Below are 24,319 nucleotides of genomic sequence, written 5' to 3'. Positions count from 1 at the left end.
GAAGAAGTGTTTGCTAAGCTTGAACCACTTAGCTGAATGCAATATTTAGCTCTGAAAGTACAATGGTGTGAAGCAAACCATGGATGCAAATGGCAGTCTGGCTGGGCTGAAATCAAATTTCTTTTTATGTCAGGTTTGGGGAATGGAGGTAAAAACCCATCAGTAAATATTGGGGTAGGTTGTTTGGTTTTCAGCGATTTTGTATACAGTGAAAAAGCCACCTGGAAATCTGAAACACCCATTTACCCAAAAAAGATAAGGATAAGGGAGGTTGGCAAGTTTGCCTAAGTTTGCTTTTAAAAGACGTTGAGGAATGTGACATCCCCCAGAGCGAGCCGAGCAAGCCCTGCTGCCACACTAGTCTAGCAGGATGCTTCAGTGCAGCTCTTCGGGCCCAGCTCCATGTCACTTTTAACTTTGTGCTACGTTTTACTGCTCTCAGCAAGTTGCAGATTGTCCAACTGTTCTGCCATTTATTGTAAACGGTTACAAAGAAAAAAAAAAAAGAAGGGCAAAAAAAAAATTCCATGACTCTATAACGTAGTCCTTGGTGTAAATCAAACATTCCCTGTCATGTTGATAGCTTGTGTTAGTCTAATGTATTTTATATTACTCAAAAGCATTGAAACCCTGCAGCTTTCTTCATATAGGCCATTATGCGGTTATCATTAAATTGTCTTGCAAAGAACATTATCGGTAATTATAGCAGACACTAAAATCAAATGATCAGACTGGGACCTTTAACACCAAGAGGAACCATTAGAAGTTAATCAAATAAAAGGATGAGAATAATTATGTTAGGATTAAGCAGTAATATGCCAGAAGTTATATACTTTGCTGACTATATATCTTTACTCCCAGCTTCCTGCCTCTCCTCCCGTTTGATGCTTTTTATATAATACTTTGGCACAGAATGTAAATGACAATATTTTTGTGTGTCACAAATGGGGCTTTAGGGTTCAAATGAGGTTCATGTCTAAACGGCACGAAAAGCAGCACTATGTAATGATGAAGATAAAAATAATGGTCGCGTGTGTGTGTATGGATAATATATATAAAAGTGCAAAGCTTAAAAAAAATATCAATTGGTCAATGAAGCATAAAGTGGTGATAAAAATAGTTGCAACAGGAGCTGAAATCACATGGCTATTGGCTTGCTACTTGGCGTTGCTTTGTTGTTTTTAAGTGGCAGTCTTTCTGCCATTCGTCTTTCAACAAGCCACAAGAAATACCCAGCTTAGTAAAAAAAAATTGCTCCTGTTGTTCCTAAGATTATTGTCTAGGGCAAAACCTCCATATCAAATTTGCTTTTGGTGTTTGCGTGAGCCTAGAAGTGGCAACAGTGTTGACGTTGTCAAGAAAACCCAGAAAAGTTGCTAAGGATGTTGCCCCAAGAAAAGCGGGTTTATTTTGGTCACAGCAGATGAAGGCAAGATTAAGATTCCTGTATAATTTTTGCTGGGGAATGCTGATGAATCTGGTACTGATGGATTAAGGGTGTAAACCTACCACCTATGGTAAGGACCCAAGAGGTAAGGTTTCCCTGCTCATTCCATTGTTAACAGGAGAAAGCAATTATAGCGCCGGGCTCCTTGTGTTTTGTTACCTGTCCCTGCAGGGCCCAGGACCCTGGTGACAACGCACCAGTGCATCCTGGACCCGCCCACACACATGAAAAACAAAGCAGTGACACAGAACCCAGGGGGAACCTGGAATTTGGGATTTTCACCATGTCCTCCTGACATGGAATAAGGCCTCAGCTTTAAATGCTTCTACCTCTGTCAGCAAATTTTGCTTTTTACTGCCTTTCTCTTGGGTATTGTTTAATTTAGGATCATTAGGCCTGAAACCTAATTGGATGAGACAGTTGGTATTGGAGCAGAGCACCATCTCTTTCTTGAGGAGCTTCAACCCTAACTTGACTCATATTTAATGAGTAGAGAATAAAACCTCTCACATATGCTGAGATGGAAACTACCACCTGCCTGGCTGGCATCATGGTGGAGTATGGGCTTCCCAAGAGTCCATCTGCCCACCATGCCTTACACAGCCACAGCAAGAGCCAGGGGTCTGTCCGTGGGTCTGCAGAGCCTTAAAAAGACCAAAAACTTGTTTTTTCTATCAAGCAGGCATGGGTGAGGGGAATTGTCTTACTTCTGGCCCAAGCACACCCATGTTAGCTGGAAGGACACCTTTCTGGAGGGATCTTCTGGCCATGTTTCTGCTTCACTCCTTGCCAGTTGGATTATCAAGCCATTTTTTATAAGGACCTCTTGGCAGTGTTATGGTCAGGTGGTAATATGGGCCATTTATGCGATAAAGGAGTGGAGCGTGAGCAAATAGGAAGCCTTAAACTTTGCAGGTACTGAGTACACCAAGAAGACTACACTGCTCCATGGCTCTATGGGTGTAACAAATAAATTTTGAAAGTATTTTTTTATTAATTTGATGTCTCATATGGATGCCATATTCATTATTTGAATGCCTCATGGATGCCAGACTGCCACCCAAGACCATGCGCATTAAACAGCTTTAACATGGGCTGGCTTTCCAGGCAATATTCAAACCAGCAGCATGCCCAAAGTCAAACTATAGCTCTAAGCCCAAATGTTAACTTTTCTGAAAAAAATAGCAGTTATCTTTTGTTTTACCAAGATCTAGGGGAAAAAATAATATTTTGGGAATTGAAATCTGAAGAAGGAGAAGGGGACTGTTCAGTATTAGCCAAAAATTATTACTACTTTATTTTTTGTAGAAATGAAAAGCTAAGAAAAAAATTAATTTGGGGTTAGTCAAAATATTCATGCTATAATGAAACATTTTCTTTCTTGTATTTAAACCTTTCAAAAACAAGCTACTAGGAAAATTTCAAAACTGAATTTACCTTTAAAACAAAATATTGTAATGTTTTATTCTAGATTTTTCAGGTAAAATAATTTTTGTCTTAACTTATTCTGCAAATTAAACACAGATCTTCCTAGACTGTTATGCTAAATTTTTTTTTCCTAAAAAAAATAAGAAATACTTCATCTGCAGTCATTGCATCAGATAAAATCCAAGAACATTTCTGATTTAAAAATCCAGCATATCTCTAAAAAAAGTTTTAGACCCAAAAATGGATTGTCTTGGCTGACTTGTCTTCATAAAGTGTTGAGGTAAAACATCTCATTTGAAAAGACATGGAGATCCTTACAGCATCCAAACTTCCAAAGGTTATGGGAGACAGTGGTTGATGGAGAAAAGTTGTGTAGTGAGGGAAAAAATCTAAGCGGAAAGTGTGCTCTGATTTCAGGTTCTTGGGCGGACTGTGGAAAAATTTCAGAACAGGAACTTAAAATCCCCTTTACCAGATATAGGACACTAGAAAACATCTTGCAGAAGCTTTTTATTTTCTCAGGATTCCTTTTATTATTATTATTATTATTATTTCTTGACACCACAGCAGATTCTTGAATTTAACCCCTCTCTTTATAAGACTGTTAATCTTTGCTCTTCCCCAGGGAACACCTTGAATTTCACAACTGAATAAATCACTTAGTGAATATCACTTACAAGGTATAATTTGATGGTGTCTGTAATGCCTTTGCCAGCAGTGCTTTCCCCATTTTATCCAACACAGACCCAGAAGCCCACAGGTGTCTAAGACGATAATTTGGTTTTTTCTTTTCCAAGGGGCTATAACAGTTTTACATTATACTTGGCAAATAGGCTACACCAGCTGTACGGTTAGAGGTGTGTTGATCAGGAAGAGGACAGTGGATCTTCTCCTACATCCAAGGGACTTTAGACTGGCTAGAGCTTTATGGTGAAAATTTGAAGAAGATTATGGAAAAACCACCATCGCAAGGTCTGGAGAAGATTTCCCTAGTTGAAGAGCTCTCTTTCTCAGACAGGTGAATGACTGATGCCCTCACTGCTACTTTTCCCCCCTCATTTGCTTCCCATTTTTCAGTAGACGACACAATCAGGCAAAGAGTGGCACTGAAAGTCCCCAGGCAATCCCCTCCCTGAGCAAGGAGAGAAGGGCTGGAAGCACAGAGACAAGTTTGAGCTCAGCCTGAGAAAACTTTCGCTGATTAAATTATGAATTAATTTATTATGGTAGAATATACTTCAAAATCAGCTTTCAATTTTAAGGCAACTGAGGATTCCTTCCCCAATCCTATGTCACTTTAAAGTCCAGGACATTTTTACAGAATCCCAGAATGCCGGGGGTTGGAAGGGCCCTCTGGAGCTCATCCCGTCCCACCCCCTGCTGGAGCAGGCACCCCCAGAGCAGGGGCACAGGGCCGCGTCTAGGCGGGGGGTGAATGTCTCCAGGGAAGGGACCCCACAGCCTCTCTGGGCAGCCTGTGCCCCTGCTCTGGCACCCGCACAGCAAAGGGGTTTCTCCTCATGTTCAGGGGGAACTTCCCGTGTTCCAGCTTGTGCCCGTTGCCCCTTGGCCTGGCGTTGGGCACCACTGAAAAGAGCCCGGCCCCATCGCCCTGACACCTGCCCTTCAGATATTTATAGGCATTGATGAGATCCCCCCTCAGGCTCCTCTTCTCCAGGCTGAACAAGCCCAGGTCTCTCAGCCTTTCCTCACCAGGGAGATGCTCCAGCCCCTGATCCCCTTGGCAGCTCTGCGCTGGCCTTGCTCCAGCAGCTCCCTGCCCTTCTTGGGCTGGGGGGCCCAGACCTGGCCGCAGCCCTGCAGGTGTGGCCTCACTGGGGCAGAGCAGAGGGGGAGGAGAACCTCCCTCGCCCTGCTGGCCACGCTCCTTTCCATGCCCCCCAGGGCACCGCTGGCCCCCTTGGCCCCAAGGGCCCGGTGCTGGCTCAGGGTCACCTCGCTGCCCACCAGCACTCCCAGGGCCTCTTGGAGTGTCTCTCCATTTTAGGACATGCACAGTCAATATTATGTAAAGAACATATACATGGGTTGCAGGTCTTTTTTATACTTTGAGATATTTTTCTAAATAGATGCTTTTATTTTTGATTGGGGGCTCTTACGTCCATTACCCTGATCACAAGGCGAAGATCAATTTTCTGAACAAAGATTTTCCTTTCTGTCTCTTCCTTGTACATTTTTGAAGGCTCACATGATCTGCTGTTGACCTCCATGATTCTGCAGGCTCAAGGCCACAGCTGCAGGGCAGAGCTACTGGGGTGGATGCAGGGGTTGGAGGTGCAGGGACACAGGCAGGCATGAAGCTTCTGCTACAGGACGACCGCTTTGCTGCATCTTCAGTCCTGAAATGATGGTAAGGAAATAACTGATGCTTCAAGAATCAACACCAAAAGCCTCTGGAAAGTGACAACTCTGAAATGCAAAGAGCAGAGCTGTAAGGCATAAGCATGCTATATGTCTAGTATATGCATGAGCATGCATGATGCACTTCCTGCTTGTTCTACTGCCTTAAAATTGCCTTAGATTAGTATAGAAGTTTAACCATCAAAGTCATATGGGCACATGTGTTCCTACACCAGCTGCGCCAGCACATTATACCAACAGGACAGCAAAGCTTTTCCCATTAAATTTGCTGAGACAAGACTGCAACAAGCCATTCCTTCTCATATCTCATAATTCGATTTCATGACCTATCATGTTGATTCACAGATTTCAACCAAGTGATGCATTGGTTGAATTTTAATTGTGATATTAATTTAATAGCTGCCTCTTCCAGCTCTAGAAGTGGATAAAACTGGAGTAAATGGGTAAAGTGTTAACTGAAGTGTGGGAAAGCTTCAGGCTTGTCAGGTTTGGAAAAAAACACATTATCTGACACCATCCAAGTGGGCCACCAAGACCAGACAGTTAAAATGGTAGTGACCAGCAGAGTTTGTCCATATGTGCAGCTCTGGGCTGTGGCAACAGTGGAATTGCTTCAGCTACAAGAAAGGATCCTGTGGGTTGGCAGAAAGGATGGCCGTCTTCTGCCACCTCAGCCTTGGGTGAGTGTCACGAGGGCTTGTGACAAAGTGGGGTTGGATGGGCCATGGGACTGGCCAAGGTTTTCCATCAGCTTCACCCGGGGCTTCTTGGGGAGGCTGCAGGAAAGGGAAAACAATTGCCTCTCCCAATGCGTGAAGTTTATAATGAGCTGGACTGGGCTTTCTCATTAGACCATTTAAAGTAACTTTACTGAGGTATAAAACCAAAGGGCCTTTCAAAAGTCCCAAAAAGTGAATCTACTGGAGGAAACAAACTCATTTTACTGCTTTTCACAAAAACACAGCTGGTTTCATTCTTTGCCAATGTAAGCAGTTATTATTTCTTCATTAAAGCTTTCACTTTACTGTGTGAAACATGCTGCTATTACAGAGGAAACCATATGCAAAGTGACCTTCCAGTCTGTACACAGAGCACATACCTCTTCTTTCCCAAACTTTCCATGTTAGAAATAATTTAAAGGATTCCCAACACTCAACAACTCCTACCCAGTTCACTCTTCCCTTTCCACTGGATTTTATTGAACCACCTGGGATTATTTTAGGAAAGATGATTGCAGTTTTTAGGAATTAATTGGTTTAGAATGAAGAGTAATGGAAAAAAAAAAAGGCCACGTATATTCATTCTGAACTTAAAATCAAGTTGTTTCTACTTAGGCCCTGTTTATGGTCCTTTCTCTTGGTTGTTCTAATGAATTTTAATTTACTGGCAGGGTTGTTTGGTGAAACGAGGAGTTTACTGGCAGTAGTGTTGGAGGGAATTGGAGGGAGGTCAATTTAATGTGTTACCCACAGACATTTGGCAAAGAAAATGAGTTAAAACGTTTTGTCCCCCAAACTGGAAAGCCAAACTCCTGGTGCGACTTACCTGTCCCACCCTGCAGTTCAGCTTTCACATATAATATATGCCAGTGAACTGGTTGTGAACCAGACACAAACCCAGAGTTATTTGCAGAAGTTATCGGGCAAATAATTTAAATGAATTGATTTGAGAAAACTACAATCTGTTCTTGGACAATTCAAGAGCAGAAAAGATCTGAATTTGGCAAGGAAATTAATCATCGTAAATTGTGGGCCCAGTTGTACTATTAACATTAATAACACTCCCAAATTAATTAACCAGAAAACTCTTGTTATTAACAAATAATCAAACCCTCAGTCAGTGTCCTTCCAAAATATTAGGCTTTTGCCTCATAGTGGGTGCTTTGGTGGTTTTATTAATCTGATGTGAAAAAAAGAGACTGGGGCCTTCTCTGGACATGGTGTTAGTGCAGGCATTTAGCTTTTCCACCCTGAGAAATATCCCTTTGCTACCTCAGATCTGAAGATATATCGAAAAAATGGAGAAACCATCCCTACAACCAAAAGTGCTTAAACTTTGACCCAGGAAGCATTTATGCTGTGTCTTTAACACCTAGCTAAAAGTGAGAGTGCTTAAGTGCTTTCCTGTGCAAAGCCATAGATTGTTAAAGTTGGTCACTAGGATTGTTCTGGTGACAATCTAATGGAAAATTAAGTAGAAGATGCATTGGGGAAGAGAAAAAAGGAAGGCCAGGCAAGGCAAGAAGGGAAGGGTTGAGTTCATAGCTACACAGATTGTCTCTCATGTGTCATTTTGATTTTTGGGCAATCTTTGACAACACAAAGTGGGTGTAATTAGCAGACAGCCTGAAAAAATGTGGAGCCAAACAGTTTCAGTGATGTTAAGATGAAAGATTAATTTTTCTGCTCACATTCAGGTACCAAAAGTATCTCTCTGGATTCTTTCACTACAAGAATGTGCCTGAGTTCTTATTCAGCACTAGCAAGACTCCCTCCTTGCTAGGTATATTTTTAATAACAAACAGAGGCAGTTCATGACATATTGAAAGAGTCTCTGAATAATCCTTTATTTGTTTAATTCCCATGAAAATTGCCTCACCTGCCCCACGGCTGCATTTTGGCATCGTTGGCTAGTGAGACAAAGGTGCACCAGTTCTGATACTGATATTTGTCTTGGAGAGTTGCTATCCTATGCTCAATCCCCAATAAACTAGGAGGAGTACTAGCCCTAGCTGCCTCCATACTAATTCACTTCCTAGCCCCCTTCCTCCACAAGTCCAAACAACGCTCAATAGCATGCTTCCCACTCTCTCAACTCCTATTCTGAGCCCTAGTGGCCAACTTATTCACCTTGACATGAGTTGGCAGCCAACCAGTAGAACACCCATTTGTCATCATCGGCCAACTAGCCTCTATAGCCTACTTCACTTTCCTACTAGTTCTCTTCCCTCTTGCTGGAACCTTAGAAAACTAAATACTTACCTACTAAAAATACTCTAATAGTTTAATAAAAATATTGGTCTTGTAAACCAAAGAATGAAGACTGCACCTCTTCTTAGAGTTCAAACCAACCCTCAGAGAAAAAGGACTCAAACCTTCACCTCCAACTCCCAAAGCCAGCATTCTATATTAAACTATTATCTGATGCCCCCCTAAACCACTCGAAATCCCACAGAGATGGCTGTCAATGCAGGGACCCTACACTGACACTTTACCCTGAAACACGATGGTCCCTCACCATGCAGGGCAAAGGGAAATTCCACCATCAGTGACAGAGTGAATAGAGGGCAGTGAGTCCTTATGAACCCTGGGAAAATCCTGGCAAGAACCAGCTACAAGCAAAGTAAGGTAAAAAGATCCAATTAAAAGAACAGCATCGCAAAGATCATTTCAGCAAGTCCCCGATTACAGTGTTTCTGCCTTTAAAAAACACTGTGTTTGCAACAAATGGTAGAGATCTGAATGTACACTGTAAACTGAGCTTTTAATTTAGTTTTTAAAACTGAAATATCCATTTTTCTTGTGGCCTGCCAAAAAGAATGGCCATTAAAATGCTCTAAAGGAAGGCATGCTAAAATGAAATTTGTCTCCGGAAGGTAGGAGAGTTTCCTAATCATGTTTCAGGTGATTTTTTTTTTCTCATCCAGATGGATGTCTTCTTTCAAAGCCTGATGGCCAGAGAAATGAAAGGTACCTTTCACCATTAAGTAACTATTGAAGTTTTACCTTGCTAGATTATTTGTTAGTTGTAACTAACATAAAAAATGCCTTGTCAGAAAATGGCTTTAAAAAGTGTAATATTTTGTTTTATTTAGCAACTACTTGGGAAAATTTAGCACCGAGCCAGAAAGGTTGCAGAGCAAGTAGCACTTCATAAATTGCTTGAGCCCTAATCAATACATATTGTCATCTAGTCAAGTCCTCCTAGCAGATTTTTCTTTGCCCTGCCTCAAAAGCGTATTTTATGAGGTTGTTACTAGCTTGTGCTGCAAGGCCTGGCCTAATGAATCTGTCACTGGCACTATTGATTGACATGCCAGTGTAAGTGAGACATGTGATTCCGATTGACTTCCTAATTACTGCTGCTGTGATGTCTCACCAACTGGTAAGGCCAAAGGTTAATAGTTTTGATGTTCAGCCATTGCTGGCTCTGGAAGCTGGAGTTAAACCAGCTCGTTGGAAGTCAATATCTGAATCAAGTTCTCAAGGCTACTTTCGAAGCTGATCAATTAAGCCCTCCTTGTTCCCCCTCTTGTTGCCTGACAAGAGTTTGATGAGTGGGGACCTCTAAAGCTGGTGGTTTAAGGTAGAGCAGGAAGGTTGGTGAGATTTAAATGCAGGCAGCAGCAGGAGTGGTGTGTTGGCAGGGGCTGTATTTCTGCCAGCAGCGAGCCGGGATCCCACTCTTTCTTCTCAGTGGAGGGAGCAGGGCTCAAGTTTCCAAAAGCACCTGGGTGGCCCAACTGTACTCATCTCATGGAAATTGCTTGGGCAGTTTCTACAAGCCAGACAACAATAGTCACTCCCTCCTGTCCACCATTCTGCCCCGCAGTGGGAGGATAACGATCAGTCGCCCTCTGCGCTTGGATAGTCTCCACCTGTGAAATGGTCCTGGCCCAGAATTAAGCATGAGAACCCCAGTCTTCATTTCAAAAATGCATTTCTAACCTTCTTTTCTAGGTAAATGACCCTAAAATAGGGCAGTGTAACTGTAATGCTTGCCTGAGTGCACAGACGGCCTGGGAAGACAACTCGGGAAGGCGTGAGCTGCTGCAGGTGTCTGTCCAGAGCATCCTCTGAGATTCTTTTTGAGATGTCATGGGATATAGGGATTGTGCTGCAGCCAAAGGAGCAAAAAGAAACAGCTGCATCAACACAAAGGACCACATGGCACAGTACTCTGCATCTGATGATTGCTCTTGGCTAAAGCCTAGAGAGAGGTAAAGAACATGACAAGTACAAATTTATTTGCATCAAATATATTGTCTGAATTTACAGCACAGGGACTTTCCACGGTGAAAGTGGTAGCTTTGTATCAATGGCCTTCATGAATTTCTGTTCCATGAATTTGTTTCATTGCATTCTGAAACCATGTCAGCTCTCAACATCCACCATACCTGGTAGCATAAGCTGTATAGTCCACCACACGCAGTAGGAAGGATATACCTCCTTTGACATTATATGCCTCTGTCTCCACACTCACCTTTTACTATGGACTCTTCTGGACCTTATGTGAAGCCATTTCTCTCTTGGACAATACTTCCCATCTTTTTCCTACATTTTCCTGTAGGGGATGAGGAGGCCAGAAAGGTACCATGTGGGTGTAGCATTAATTCATACAGTGACATAACATTGCTGGCTGTTCTTCACTCCCTCTTACTAATTATCTGCAATCAGCTTGCTTTTCTGCCCATAACCAAGCAGTGAGCTGACAATTTCTCAAAACTACATGTTTTAAGTCCAAATTCCCTTTCCTGATGGTAACAGACAATTCAGAATCCATGTGTGTGCATTAGTTTTCATTTAAAACGTTGAACTTCATCTTCAATTTTATTTTCCAGTCACTCAGGGTTACAGAGCCTTCTGCAAATCTCAGCAGTCAGCTTTTGTTTTTACTACCCTGAATAATTCAATAATATCACTGAGCTTTGTCATCTCGCTATCCACACTCCTTCCTGGGTTATTTATGAATACGCTGAACAGCATGGGTCTTACTGCAGATGCATTTGGGATTCCACTGGTGACTTGTGAATGTTATTCCTATGCTCTGTTTCCTAGGGCTGTTTCCCCACCTAGTTATTAATTGATTAAAGGCCCTACCCTTCTAGCTGCTGTAAAAGCTTTCAGTGTGGGACCTGATAGAAAACCTACCTATCTATTACCAGACTGCCTTTTTCCATATGCTTAACAAGACCTTCAAAGAGCTCTAACAGATTTATAAGCTTGGCTTCCCTTTAAGAAGCACGGATTGAGTCTTCTTCATTATATTATATTTACCAGGTATGCCCTGATGATGATCTTCACCATTACGTCTAATGGTTTGCTTAGTACAGGCCTCTGTCTGTCCACAGGCACACTCGAGAACAGTGTGTATGGGCAGGAGTCACACTGACCTCGAGCAGGGGCACAGCCAGTTAATAGTGACCAATTTCATTCCCAGGTTCCTCTACAGCTCAGAGGAGAATATCATCCCATCCCAATAACTGCTGTATTCACTTTACCAAGCAACTCTACATCTCTCCTACTGAAACTTCGATTTCTGACTTATCTTCTGCTGAACCCTGCAAAATAGACATTACAAGTGTAAGATACTTTCTGGGCTTCTTTGTACTGAATATAGATGTGAAAAAAATCACTTTAGTTTCTCCACTGGGGACCTATCTTCTATAAATATCCCTACTGCACCATGAACATCTGAAGTCCCTGGTGAGGTCTACTGGAAGCTACCAAGCTGCAGATCCCTGAAGGCTGAGAAAGGATACTGGGAAAGCATCACTAAATGCTCTGCTTTGCTTTCCTAAACATCTGATATCAGCTGCTGTTAGAGGCAGGGTCCTAGGCTAGAGGAAACTTTAGTTTGACAGTACAATTTTTCTTGTGCTGTAATTGCCCTACAAACTCTCTGCAGGCTCCTACCTCTGATTTATTACCAATGTTTGCACCTTCAGCAGTTTTTTCCTAAAAGTCTTTTTTTTTCCCCTGTCCTGTTATGTTTTTAGATTTAAGTTGCCAGAATTTTTGTTCTTTCCTGTTTTCCTTTGGTGGACATACCTTCAGCTTTTTGAAGTACACCATCTAACTCTTCATAGTCTCCTTTGAGCTATTACTGACTCATGCCAGATTTGCAGGGGGGTCTTTCAAAAGTCTGCCATGATCTGGGGTAGAGATTTACTGTCAGCCTCTAAAATAACATCTTTAAGTATCTCCCTTGCCTCTTAACAGCCTTTTACCCCTCTTCTTGGCTCTTTTTGGCTTCATTCTTACAAGGCTGTCCCATTATTGTGTAGGTGCCCTTTCTGAAATGGAACAACACTGGTGCTCATGCTGAGGCTTTGTGGCTGGTTTGTCAGTGTGCCTCATCCCACACCTGATCCAGTTGCTTGTTTTAAAGTTCATTGTCTAAACGGGACTTTATTTGATTGGATTTACACTCCTTGTTCTTGAGTTTTGCCAGCTTCAGGCCTACTTTCTGTTTCAACATAAGAAATGTTCATAGCATCTTCACTCCAAGAGCATGCATCACCCTGAAGTCTGTGATTTTCCTCCCGTTAGCTTTCCTTGAGTTTTAATTTTTAAAACTCTCCTATAAATATTTGGATTGTAAGGCTCAGTCCTGCTCTGGCAAAACCTCTTCTGCTTCTCTTCCATAATTTCTCAGTTCCTGATGAAAATCCCTCTTTGTGCATAATTTTCTCAACCCTTAATTGCAGCTGTCTCTCTGAAGAGGCTGTGAGAGTGATGTTTTCATGAAGACCGTGGTCCTTTCCTCACAAAACAGCACTGCACCAGCACCTCTCATGAGTCCTATGCTGTTGGCACCCCCTGGGCTGGGACACCAGACCCACCCAAAAGCAGTCCATCAGAAGAGGTTTTCCTGTGGTGTCCTTGAGCTGGGAGCACAATGCCCATGCCACCCTTGATGTCTGAGAAATTAATCTTGCCCCATTACAAGTCAGTTGGCTGCAGTCATCAGGATCTCCGCCCCTGAGGTGCCCATGGATGAAGCAGGGCTGGTGAAGGTCTACCCAAGCTTGGCTTTCTCTGGATGGACACCATATAGAGAAAGACATGTCATAACTTCCCTAAGTCTCTGGGCTGGGTTGGTCTTGCAGTAGTAAATGCCAAATAGTAATTTAAGGCCTTAGTATTTTTTTTTCTTTAACGGATCTGGTCTATATGGCAAGGTTTTAGTGGAAATTAGTCATGCAATCTTCATTACCTTGGGATAGACCTCTTCCATTTCACTGTAACTGAAGTTACGGAAAAAGGCTAGGCAGGATTTGTGATTGATTACACTCCATGTTGTATTAGACAATATAGATCAGCCTGCCAATATGAATTTCTCAGATGTCAAAAATACCAGGTAAGAAAAAAAAGATCATATGAGAAGGAAAAAAAATCATTAGACAATCAGGGACAACAATAATTCACCCATATCTATGCACTGTGTACAAATAATGCCCAGGGGAATTAGCCATACTTACCACTTTGTCAGATGTCTGTTGCCAGCAGATAGTGCTTGGTTTCTCATCCATCACTGCTTGTTTCCTGCAACATTTCTGAAAATGATGACAAACAAGAGGGGTTGAATGGAACTCTGCATCTTAAATTGTTAATTAAGAACAATCTGAATATATGTACTCCATTACTAAATTAACTTCAAAATCTGTGTTTTAAGAACCCTGTACAATGCTTCTCAAGGAACAGAGACTTTCTCAATAGCCTTAATTGCAATTTGAGAGACCTCTTGGCTGCATTAGGGAAAGATAACCAAAGACAGATCATCTCTTGCAAGACTAACTTGTCACTGTCTCCTGCCCTCTGCCAGCAGAGCTGTTCCCATGATGACCCCCCATGTCCCCATCCACCACGGGGGAATCTCTGCCAGCATCACGGGCTCAGCAAGGGGCCATGGCTCAGAGCTGCCAGTGGGAACCAGGGACGAGCCCCATGGCTTGGGCACACTGGAGGGACCAGGGGCCCAGCCCTGCCTGCCTGGTGCAAGGACCTCAACTCCCACGCCCTGACCCCAGTGACGTGGTGTTAGAGGAGCCTGATGCTGGCAGGATTTGGCCCTTCCAAATGGAAAAGAGGTCACCACTGGGTTTTTAAACCTGGCACAGGAGGACAGACACAATGTTATGATTGCAGCATGCAAATCCAATGAGGGCGGCAGGACCCCAACTCCCTCCTTCCAGGCAAAGACTCAAAGCTGCCCTGGTGCTGGGGAGCACCCATCAGCTGAGGGCCATGGTGACACTCGAGGCTCTCTGCAACACAACCGCTTTCCAAAAAAAAAGTAAAGAAAAGAAAAAAAACACTCTTTGTAAAATAAGAAACTTAATTACTTCAAAAAATATTAATTAATTTATTTAGCCTTATGTCACCCCTGCAAGGCAGCAAGTGATTATTCTCCCCTTTTTACACAGAGGGAAAACTGCACTAAGTGACTTGCCAGAGGCAAAGGCTTTGAAGGCAAAATCAGCATCCCAGGGCAAGCATTCCCAGGCCTGGCTGCAGACAAGCCTGACTTGCTTGGGCACCATTGTCCCTGTTGTCCCAAGACCTCAATGTGCCAAGGCAGCATACTTCCTTGCCCAATCCCTTGAGGGAAACCCCAGGGACATTCTGCCAAAGCCCAGACCATGCCATGGCCAAGCTGAAATGACCACTTCAGGAGCAAGGTAGGGAGGACTATGATTCTATGATTCCTTGATTCTATGATTCTTTGATTCTATGACTCAGCCCAGCATGCCTGCACTGCCCCAGCTCACAGCACAGGGGCCAATGGCTTGCAGTAAATCCTGTTCTGGCACATCACGCGAGAGCCTTTGTACTTTGATTTACGTCTCTGAGGTGAGGCTGGAAGGCAATATTTGTGGGGATAGGCAGTATCTTTTATTAAACCAGCTTATAGAGTTGGGAAAAAACAGACAACCTTGCCTCTCATACGGAAACACCAAACTCAAGCCATGCACAGGAGAGGGGACAGAGGTGTTGCTAGTCACACTGCAGGGCTGACAGCAGGCACGATGCTCAAGTCGACTTGGTTTCAGCCCAGCCCAGTCTCTACACATTTTGCGGGAGATCATGGGCAGGGATCATTCCCCTTAGGTCATAAGAGGGAGCCCACGTGGCACAGGGAGGGAAGAGAGGTTAACTGCACCAAGCTGTGCCACGCCATGAAAGCTAATGCCACAGGATGGCCCTCAGCCTGCTGTGTTCAGCAGAGCAGATGAAGCCAGAGGGGGTCAATGTGTGAGAGTTATACCCATCCTCCATGGTTTCCCAGATCAGCAAACTCCAGCCCATGCTTGCATGCAGCTATTTCCTGAGGAAACAAGTCTAACATTGAAAAGTGAGACTTTTCCATTATCCCAAGGCTCCAGGAAATGAGAAGTTAACAACAGAAAGCAAATACCAGGAATAAATCTTGGTGCTCACACTTTGCACACACAGGTGGAGCCTGAGCAAGGAAAAATCATACTCTCAGACCAAACATTTGCTCAAGTTGTGACTGAAGACCATATTCATGCCACTTAGTCGTCACCACACACTGAAGGAGCCCTGGGAAGCCCAGCAGATGTGTTCCGGGCCATTGGCAAGCACAAGCTCTGTGATTTAGCACCGTGGCCGAGCAGAAAAACTGTGGCACAGGACGGGACGGTGCTGCAGGGCAGCTCAGGGATTGCCATAATATCGTCTCGACCCTGAACCTCTGGGAGAGAATCCTGAGCCAGCATCTCAGCTGAGGTCAGCTGCAAAGCACATCTGGTCTCTACGAGCACTGGGGTACAAGGCAGCTATGGAGGGAGCAAAAGGGGGGATGGGGCTGAACCTGTCCCTTTTGGGAACCTTCCAGAAAGCAGCACCAGTACTAGTTTGACCAGCTGTGCCTTTCCACCTCCACTGCTTTATCTTGATACCATCTGTTGTGACCAGCTTAGTTCCCAAATTCTCTCCTAGATCAAGAGACCGGGAAAACAGGCCATAAAGGCTACATCTGTACAGCTAAAATCAGCCTGCCTGGACCGTTCTCTGGCACAAATACTCGCAACTGTAACATTACCCAGGGTGGCCAGCCCCAAACAGGCAGTCAGGGATGGTGCCTGGCCAAGGCTGTCCCCCAAAGCATCCCTGGGAGGTGGCTGGGAGAAGCCAGCTTCCCCTGGCCAAAAGCACCTTCAAGCTGGGCTAATAATTCGGCTTACAGTCACATTCCAGTGCCCAGCAGTGACCTCTGGCATGTGACAATTTCCTAGCCGCAAGGTCCCAAAAGTCATAAAATCCAGGCTTCATCTGCCTGAAATGAGATGGAGAGACCAGGATCCCTCACCCCTCAAACCCAAACTGCGGTCACTCCCGGGAACCTGTTATAATTCTGCTTTAATTGTTGTGAGAGCTTTCCAGAGGCAGTGCTGACACTGATTTGGTTTTAAACCTCTCCCTTTCTTCATCTCAGGGTACTGCAGAAGTGGCGTCCGCGAGACTAACATTTATAGTATTCCTCCGAGGGGTGAAATGTACCTACTGTAAAATACACTCAGTTAATTCTGGTGCATCATTTGCAGGAGAGCCGCGTGGGGATCAGCGTGGGACATACAGATTTAGATCATTTTGCTCGAGTCAGGTGGTGCCTTGCTCCCAATTCCTGGCAAGTTAATTCTTACCTGGGATAATTATGTCTCTCTTCAATGTAGCCCTGCTTAACTCTTCATAGCCTATGCACCTGCCACGAGCACACCTGTGGCAACGGAGATGCTGATTTGGGGGGCATTTGTGCCCGTTGCTGGCCTCTGCTACAGATTTCCTCGATGACCTTGGGCAATTCAATTAATTAATTCAGCTTGCTTGCTCCCTGACACTCTCTGATGGGTAAAAGCTGCCTGGTGTCTAAAGGACACACTCCTGAGGAATGATCTATCTGTTTAAGACAGACGTGCCACTTTATATCTGGTTTCTGATGAGACTGGCCCCATCGCCACTGCTGAAGCCCTGGTCCCTCCAGAACTGGGTCTTCTGAAATGTGCTGCAACATGATGTTGATGCAGCTCCAGCTCATTCTGAGTAAGAATTAGAAATAAATAAAACAGGGACACTGTTTGACCTTATGTTGGAGCTCCTCTTCGAGAAGGGACCAAGGCGTTCCCACTCCTGTGGAGCCATGGTGCTATGTGCCGGAGCAGGTGACATGAGTTGTCCTCTGTGTGGGCATGAGCTGAAGCCTGGCTGGGATTTTTCACTTGTGGAAGTGTAGGTTTTACATCCTGGGTCCCATCCTTCATCAAATCACCCCCACCTAATCCCAACAACTTTGGCATGTGATTGCTGTTCTGCCCAGCAGCCAGGGAAAGCATCTTTGGGTTTCCCAGCCTCTTACGCAACTGCCGTACTCTAGGGTCTTTTTCTGTAGCTGAGACAAAAGAAATAACTTCTTGGATTCCAATAACCAATAAATTATTCTTGAAATGCCATAATTGTTCAGTTGCAGTTGCAAGAGCAACTAAGTACAGAACTTTAATAAAATATCTTTCAAATCAGTTTGCTGAGAGTCTGGTTTGCTTTCTGCGTGGGGTGCTAAGCAGCAAATAGTAAACACTGATCACTGCTTAGAGAGCTGAATAGCAAGATAAACCTGGAACCTGATTTTTGCCATCCGTACTTTTTTCTGAGCTGTCTGAGCAATGACAGGGGACAGATTCTGCTCCGTGCCTGTACATTTGCACTTGTTTCCAGTTTTGAGGCATGGGAATGGCAGCTATTGCATGTATAGGTTTACAAAGTAGTTTAGGTACTTAAGCAGATGATCATCTGGAGAGATTTACAGTAGTGAATTTTACAGGGTGGGGAAAGGGAAGGGAAGTGCCCAATGCCCATCAGGGTGAAAAATAAATATAAATAAATCCAAAGCAATGGTGCAATTGGGAACTCTGGTAACAAGTTCAGAAAATGACCACGTCTGGACTATTCTGGATCAAAAACTATTGAAGCCAATGAATTTCGCTCTGGATTTACAATGGTATTAACTGAGATGAGAATCTGACCCTATAAATTTAGTATTACTTCTAATCCCGGGGCCTCTGATCTTGATGGGATATTTGCTAACTGCTGAGCAGCTTGCTTTATTGACACTGAAATAACATACCCATGGCCTACTATTGTTAAACTCAGCTGGTTTTAAAAACCCATCATACTGTTTGTCATGACTGACCTTAACAAACTGGCCTGCTGTCCTTGGATCTATGGGCAAGAAAGTTGTCAAATGCCCCCTTCTTTGCAGCCTTCCACCAACAAAAAAAAAAAAAAGAGGAGAAAAAATCAATTTCAATCAACATGGTGTGTAATATTATCAAATGTCAGATGCTGAGGCTGTGTGCTTTGAAAATTATCCTTGACAGCTTCTTGTCGACTTAATTAAGTGCTCAAAAAAAAAAAAAAAGAAAAAAAAAAGGCAAAATATCTCAATTGTCAGCTCCCTCTCTTTGTGCTTCAGAGGTTCAATTGACAGCTCTGAAAAAAAGATTGCCTTTGGGGGTTTTATTGATAGATCCTTGCCTGATATTGGAATGATTCCTGGGCAGATAAATCACATTTAGATTTGTTAGTAATTGAGGAGAATTGATTGAATAGTTAGGATGGTCCCAGAGGGAGGTACCTACTGCTCTTCCGTTCTGCAGAGGTTGTCATCAGATAAAGGACCTCTTTGGGCAGGATGGATAAAGGTCTAATTGTTTACATGATCAGGTATTGCTTCCTTTTAGCCCTCCCTCCCCAGCCTTTCCCAACTTTTGTGTGGCAAATGTCAAGATGACAAAGGGGAAGGCCATAAATAAAACCAAATGTGGGTGAAGGCAATCAACCCTCTTCATGACCTGGAAAAGCACTAATTGTTTTCAAATCATTAGTAGAACTGGGGTGTTAACAGTGGTGGGCTTTTATTTAAAAAACTCTGCAATGTTTATTTGTCATAGGTTTATTTAAACAGCTATGAACTTTATTTAGCAGCAGGTTAAGCGTGGCTAACACAGTGGCATGCTGGGTACTCTTTTTGGCTGATGGGAACTGTGTGTGGGGCTGGGTGCTAGCTTGTTAGGTCCTTCTTCCTCGCTGGTGATGTCCCCCAGATCCCTGTGTCCCATCAGCCTGGGCAAGCTGGTGGTCCTCGTATAGTCCCAGAGGGGAGAAGCATTGCCTGAAGCCTGGAGCAATGCATGGGGATGTTGGAGCAATGCAGGGGGATGGCAGAGCAATGCGGGGAGATGCTGGAGCAGTGCTGGAGCAAAGTGGGGAGATGCTGGAGCAGTGCAGGAAGATGCTGGAGCAATGTGGTGGGGTGATGGAGCAATGCAGGGGTTGCTGAAACAGTGGGGGAGGGGAGTCCAGAGTAATCTTGGGTGGCACTGGAGCAATGTGGGGGGACAGGTGCTGCAGAGCCTCATCCTGCCCCAGACTGAGTTTGCAGTAGTCAGCTGGATGATCTGCCCAAGGCTTTCCCATGCTGCGCAACTATTTCCATGCCTGCTTAGAGGGAGTGGAAAGGATTACTTTTTTCCAGAGAGGGTTTTTACACTGGCTAGAAAATCCTCAGAGTAAGAGTGGTATTTTCATTATCACTACCCATCCATTTTGAAAGATTTTATTGCCTTGAGTCAGGGAGGTACACTGCAGTCAGGATGGCACTTCAAAGGCCAACAATCTATTTCTGGTCAAACCAACTAAAAACCCTCCATGGACCCTGTCTTTTTCCTAACTTTCAATAGCTGCTTAGCCAGGACTCTGTTCCCGTACCCTCTGCACTGTTCAGGGTGCTCGGGGTGATCAGGAAGGTGTGCTGTGCCATGACTTTCCTCCAGCGACCTGTTTGGGCAAAAAGGGAAATATTTGAGAATCAGTTTTTGAAATCTAAAATAATTTCTGCAGATTTCTACAGAGGGCTAAAAAGGCATAGTCAGCATTTCTCATCCTTTTCTCTTTTTTCCAGCACTGGAGAGAGGGTAGAAAATTACAAATAAAAATTAAAAAACAAGGAAAACTAAACTAAAATAATTTATTTTCCTGTCTTCCAGCTTAATCAGGAATGAAAGACATTGAGGGAAATGATGGCACTATTTCTTAGCTCAAAGTAAAAGCAATCTTGGAACCACCAAATATTTAATCTGAGAAGCGATGACCAGCACTGAATTCACCACCTGCAGGTTTGATCCTGTTTATGTTTCAGCCCCACTCATTGACAGAAAATGCCCATTGTTCGACCCAGTCACGGGGGACTTTTGCAGAGGCTACAGGAACCCAGCTCCTCTCTGGGTCAAACCGATCACCCCATCTACAGCTCTGCAGTCCTGTCCTCCCTCTGGAGTGGGCTATTGAAGTGCAAATGGATCTAAACTAGCCATGAATAAATTTAGGCTGGAAATTAGAAGAAGGTTTCTAATTATCAGAGCTGTGAATATCTGAAACAGCCTCCTTTTAGAAGCAGAAGAGGGGAAGAGCCTATTAACCTGATCAATGATGGTGTTGGTGGTTGTGAGCATTTTGGTGGGAGCCGGTGCCATAACTGACAGAGCAAATTCTTCCCATTTGCCAGTGGTGGAACTAGTATGTCTCCTTCTACACCTTCATGTGCCTTCAGGTATACTCTGTAGCAATAATGAGATCCCTAATCAACACTCAGGCCTCTCTCAAAGTTATATTTTCAGGGTAAAAACTTCTGTTAATGTAGGATTTGGGGCTTCTGGGTTTTAACCTTTATTAACTTCCATGGTTTCAGACTCAGGTGGAGAGTGCGTGCTAGGGTAAGGAGAAAGCTTGTCTCTGTTTTCATATTCCCTCTCTTTTGTTCGCATGTTTGCTCTCTTTTTCCCTTCCCATTGATGGATGTTCTGCTCCTATATAAAGAAACTGTTTCAAATTATCATGAAAGGTGCTATGGTGAAATTCATGGAAATGCTCAGCCCTTCAAGTGCTGGAGTAACTTCAGCATTCCACTCTTATTACAGGGACAAGTCTGCACAAGTCACTGTTTTTATAGCCAAAGCAGGACCTCAGCTAAAGAAAAAACCCAATTGCTCTTGATAGGTATGAGAGACATTGCTTTGTTACTTTGACCATGGCTTTAGGTCAAGTCTTCTCTGAATTATTCAAAGACCTAGAAGAGTTTAAACAGACCACAGGCCCAGCAGTACTTAGGCACCACAACGCTGCCTTGTGGGCGGGTCTGGTTGAGATCAAGGAAGCTGGTTTGGACCTGAGACCTGGTACCGCCTGGATTTCCCAGCACCAAAACTGATGTTAGAAATATTCATAGATACACATGAATCCAGACCAAAAATAAAAATCTTTCAAGTGGCACTTTTCTTTGTACCATAGCAAAATGAATATTTCTTTTAAGCAGGTTGCTTCCCCCCCGTCAAGCCCTCCCCCCTCTAAAAGCTGTTGAATTGCCTTCTTTCTTTCCTTTGCTCATTCCTATAGCAAGAGTGGAATTGATTTTTGATACTATCCATTTTGTTTGTCACAGATAGTCTTCCACTTCCCTCTGCGCATTGCTGAAATATCACCCACAAATTATTATTCCTATCACTGCAGTCACCGCTTAGCCTGGGGCAGGGAATTCTCCCTCAGCAAAAAGCGGCCACGTAATTGAAGGCAGAAACACCAGTACCTGTAGCCTGAAAATGCTAATAAACTACCAGAGGTCCCAGGAAAGTTAAATATTGGGAGGGATGTCAGAGCCACAGTGTGATTAGTGGAACTGAACTACAAAGAGCACCCGCCTAAGGCGCCGGCACGGGGAGGATCAGTCTCCCTCTGTCATCCGAACACGCCATCCGCCTCCCAGGATGGCGTTCCCACCACGGCTTTGCTTACAGGGAGGCAATCAGAGCAGGAGAGGCGTGCTTGTAGTGACAGAGCTTGATTTTCTGGCTATGGATTTGGGAGCTTAAAACTGTTATATTGATGCTATAAAGGATCTTGAGCTTTCTGCTGCGTGGAAGGACTTACCTTAGACTTGGTGCTGGGATTTCAGTGACAGGGTTATGCATGTGTCTCATTCCCATTCCTGTGTTTAACAAATGCACATATTTTTTGATTATTCAGATTTTACATCACTCTGAAGATTCCCACTGTACTTCAGAGACATGGAAACATACACATGTACTGTATATCTGGGCAGAAAGATGATGTATGAAAACACATTCTCTTCTGTTTATTCTGATTTGTTCCTAAAAGGTAGCTAATTTACTGCCTCTACAGGTAGAGATATTTCCACACAAATTATTCCTTATATACACATGTGAGTGGGTGCATGTATTTATGTATATGTAGAGATAATGGCTAGTATGCCATGGGGATATTTTGGGGGGATTATATACATATCCTGTACTATACTGTGTTATGTTTATTATATTACAGGTTGTTTGACCCCTATGCAGTGTGGTACCTTTGTTCAAGTGAAGACTGAAAGCCGCTTACACTTCAATAGGCAAATAAATATTCTCCCACATCCTTCACCTCCATTCATTATTTATGTGTTATTTTAGCCCTGACTTATTTCTAGCTTTGAACACGCACACACATATGCATACATGGTTATATCCAATATCTCTGTGTATGAACACAGGTGCCAATATATGATATACACATGCAAACATACACGTATGCACACATCTATACATCATTGAAAATAGGGGAGATTTCCTTCCGAGTGTTGTTTTCCCATTCAAATACGAGTAAGTCACAGCTGATTATGGCACAAAGATCCAGCCCTGGGAACAGTTCCACAAAACCTCGGCTGAGCCACAGCCTCATAATACCTTGTAGCTGAGCATGTTCCACATCAACTGCTGCTGACAAGGGATGGGATTTCCCCTCCCAATAAATAGTTGATCTGTTGGACCAACTGAATTTGTAAGGCTGTTTGATCAGACTGGGGTTTGAAGGCCCAGGCTCTGGATTTGGCCATGGTTGCTGCAGAGATGCACAGCTGCAATGCTGGTGTAAGAAATCTGTGTGAGAATGATGGGGCAAGGGTGAAGGAAGGGTACATTAATTGTGATTTCTATACATGCCTCCCTAGCAATTAACTCCACTTTTTCCCCAGGGAAAGAGTATGGTCCTTTCCCATTATTTTGCCACCCTTTCTTGTCTTGCTTGCTTGATTCCTTTCTTTCCTTTAACAGAGTATCTCTAATCGTTGCCTTGCGTCATTATCATTATCTCTTATTATGATCTTTAGTTACGATGTCAAAGATGAGAAAAATGAGCTCCGTTTTCTGGCATCCTAGCACATATTGATTTTAACAACAGCTGCCACAAGACCTTCATGTATGATTGATTGCTGTTAGACTGATGCAAAAAATACCCACATGAATAAAAATATTTACCAAAGACAATAACCAGTGACTGCATAACTGCATTTAATACACATTATCACATTGACCAACAGCCCAGGCAAGCTCAGGGAGTGATCTTAGCACATTCTAACAACCTTCAGGATAAGCGTTAAGACTGTATTAAAGACCTTGTTTCAGGTACTTAAGCCAATAACTGCCTTCTGGCTTCTGGGGGGGCTACCTCGAGCCTGCAAAATTAAAAATCCCAGTCTAAGAACAGGGCACCTTGCTGCTGCCAGCCTTCGTTATTTTGAACATAGAGAAAACAGTTATGCCCTTTTAGCGGAAGAGTGGCTGAAATTCTCTGGGTGGAGCAACATGATGTGTGAGGTCCTTGTGTCACCCTCTTTTGCCCCATGCTGGAGGAACCAGCTGGCACCTGACCGTAGGAGACCACCACTTTCACCTAATGAGGACCTGGGGAGAACCCAGCTGCTGTGGTGGGCAGCAGAAGAGATTGGCATTCACAGCAGAAGATCAGGGCTGTAAATGAAGGCAAGATTTTTTTTATGAACCCTTTCTCAGAGGCTTCGACCCCACAAGCATCACGTGAATTTGCTCGTTTCTGAGCAAAGTCTCGCTAAAGTAACCCATGGACTCACACACGTGCAAGGTGCCAACCCAAGCTTTCCCAGATGGAACAAGGTCCTTGGCCCCTTGGAAGGAATCTGTGCAGGTTTGCTGGGTTGGGCATTGAAGCTTCTTCTGGATGATCTGCTTTAGAGTGTCTCTAAATGAGCTCTTTGAAAAAGCCGAGCACCTGGCAGCAGTGGGGCTTTCTGCAAGTCCACCCTGGGGGAAACATCTCTCGGTTGCTCCTCAGGAGCACTGCAGCTCCCAGGTATGTAGGCTCAAAGGCCAGATTAGGAGGATGAGAACAGCAGGAACCGTTTCATTTAAATTTTTGCACCAAAGCCATTAGCAGCAAATCTCTGAATTCAACCCTTGCA

This window comes from Phalacrocorax aristotelis, chromosome Z (assembly GCF_949628215.1).
Source record: "Phalacrocorax aristotelis chromosome Z, bGulAri2.1, whole genome shotgun sequence".
Taxonomy (NCBI): Eukaryota; Metazoa; Chordata; class Aves; order Suliformes; family Phalacrocoracidae; genus Phalacrocorax; species Phalacrocorax aristotelis.
This window is presented reverse-complemented; position numbering follows the sequence as displayed.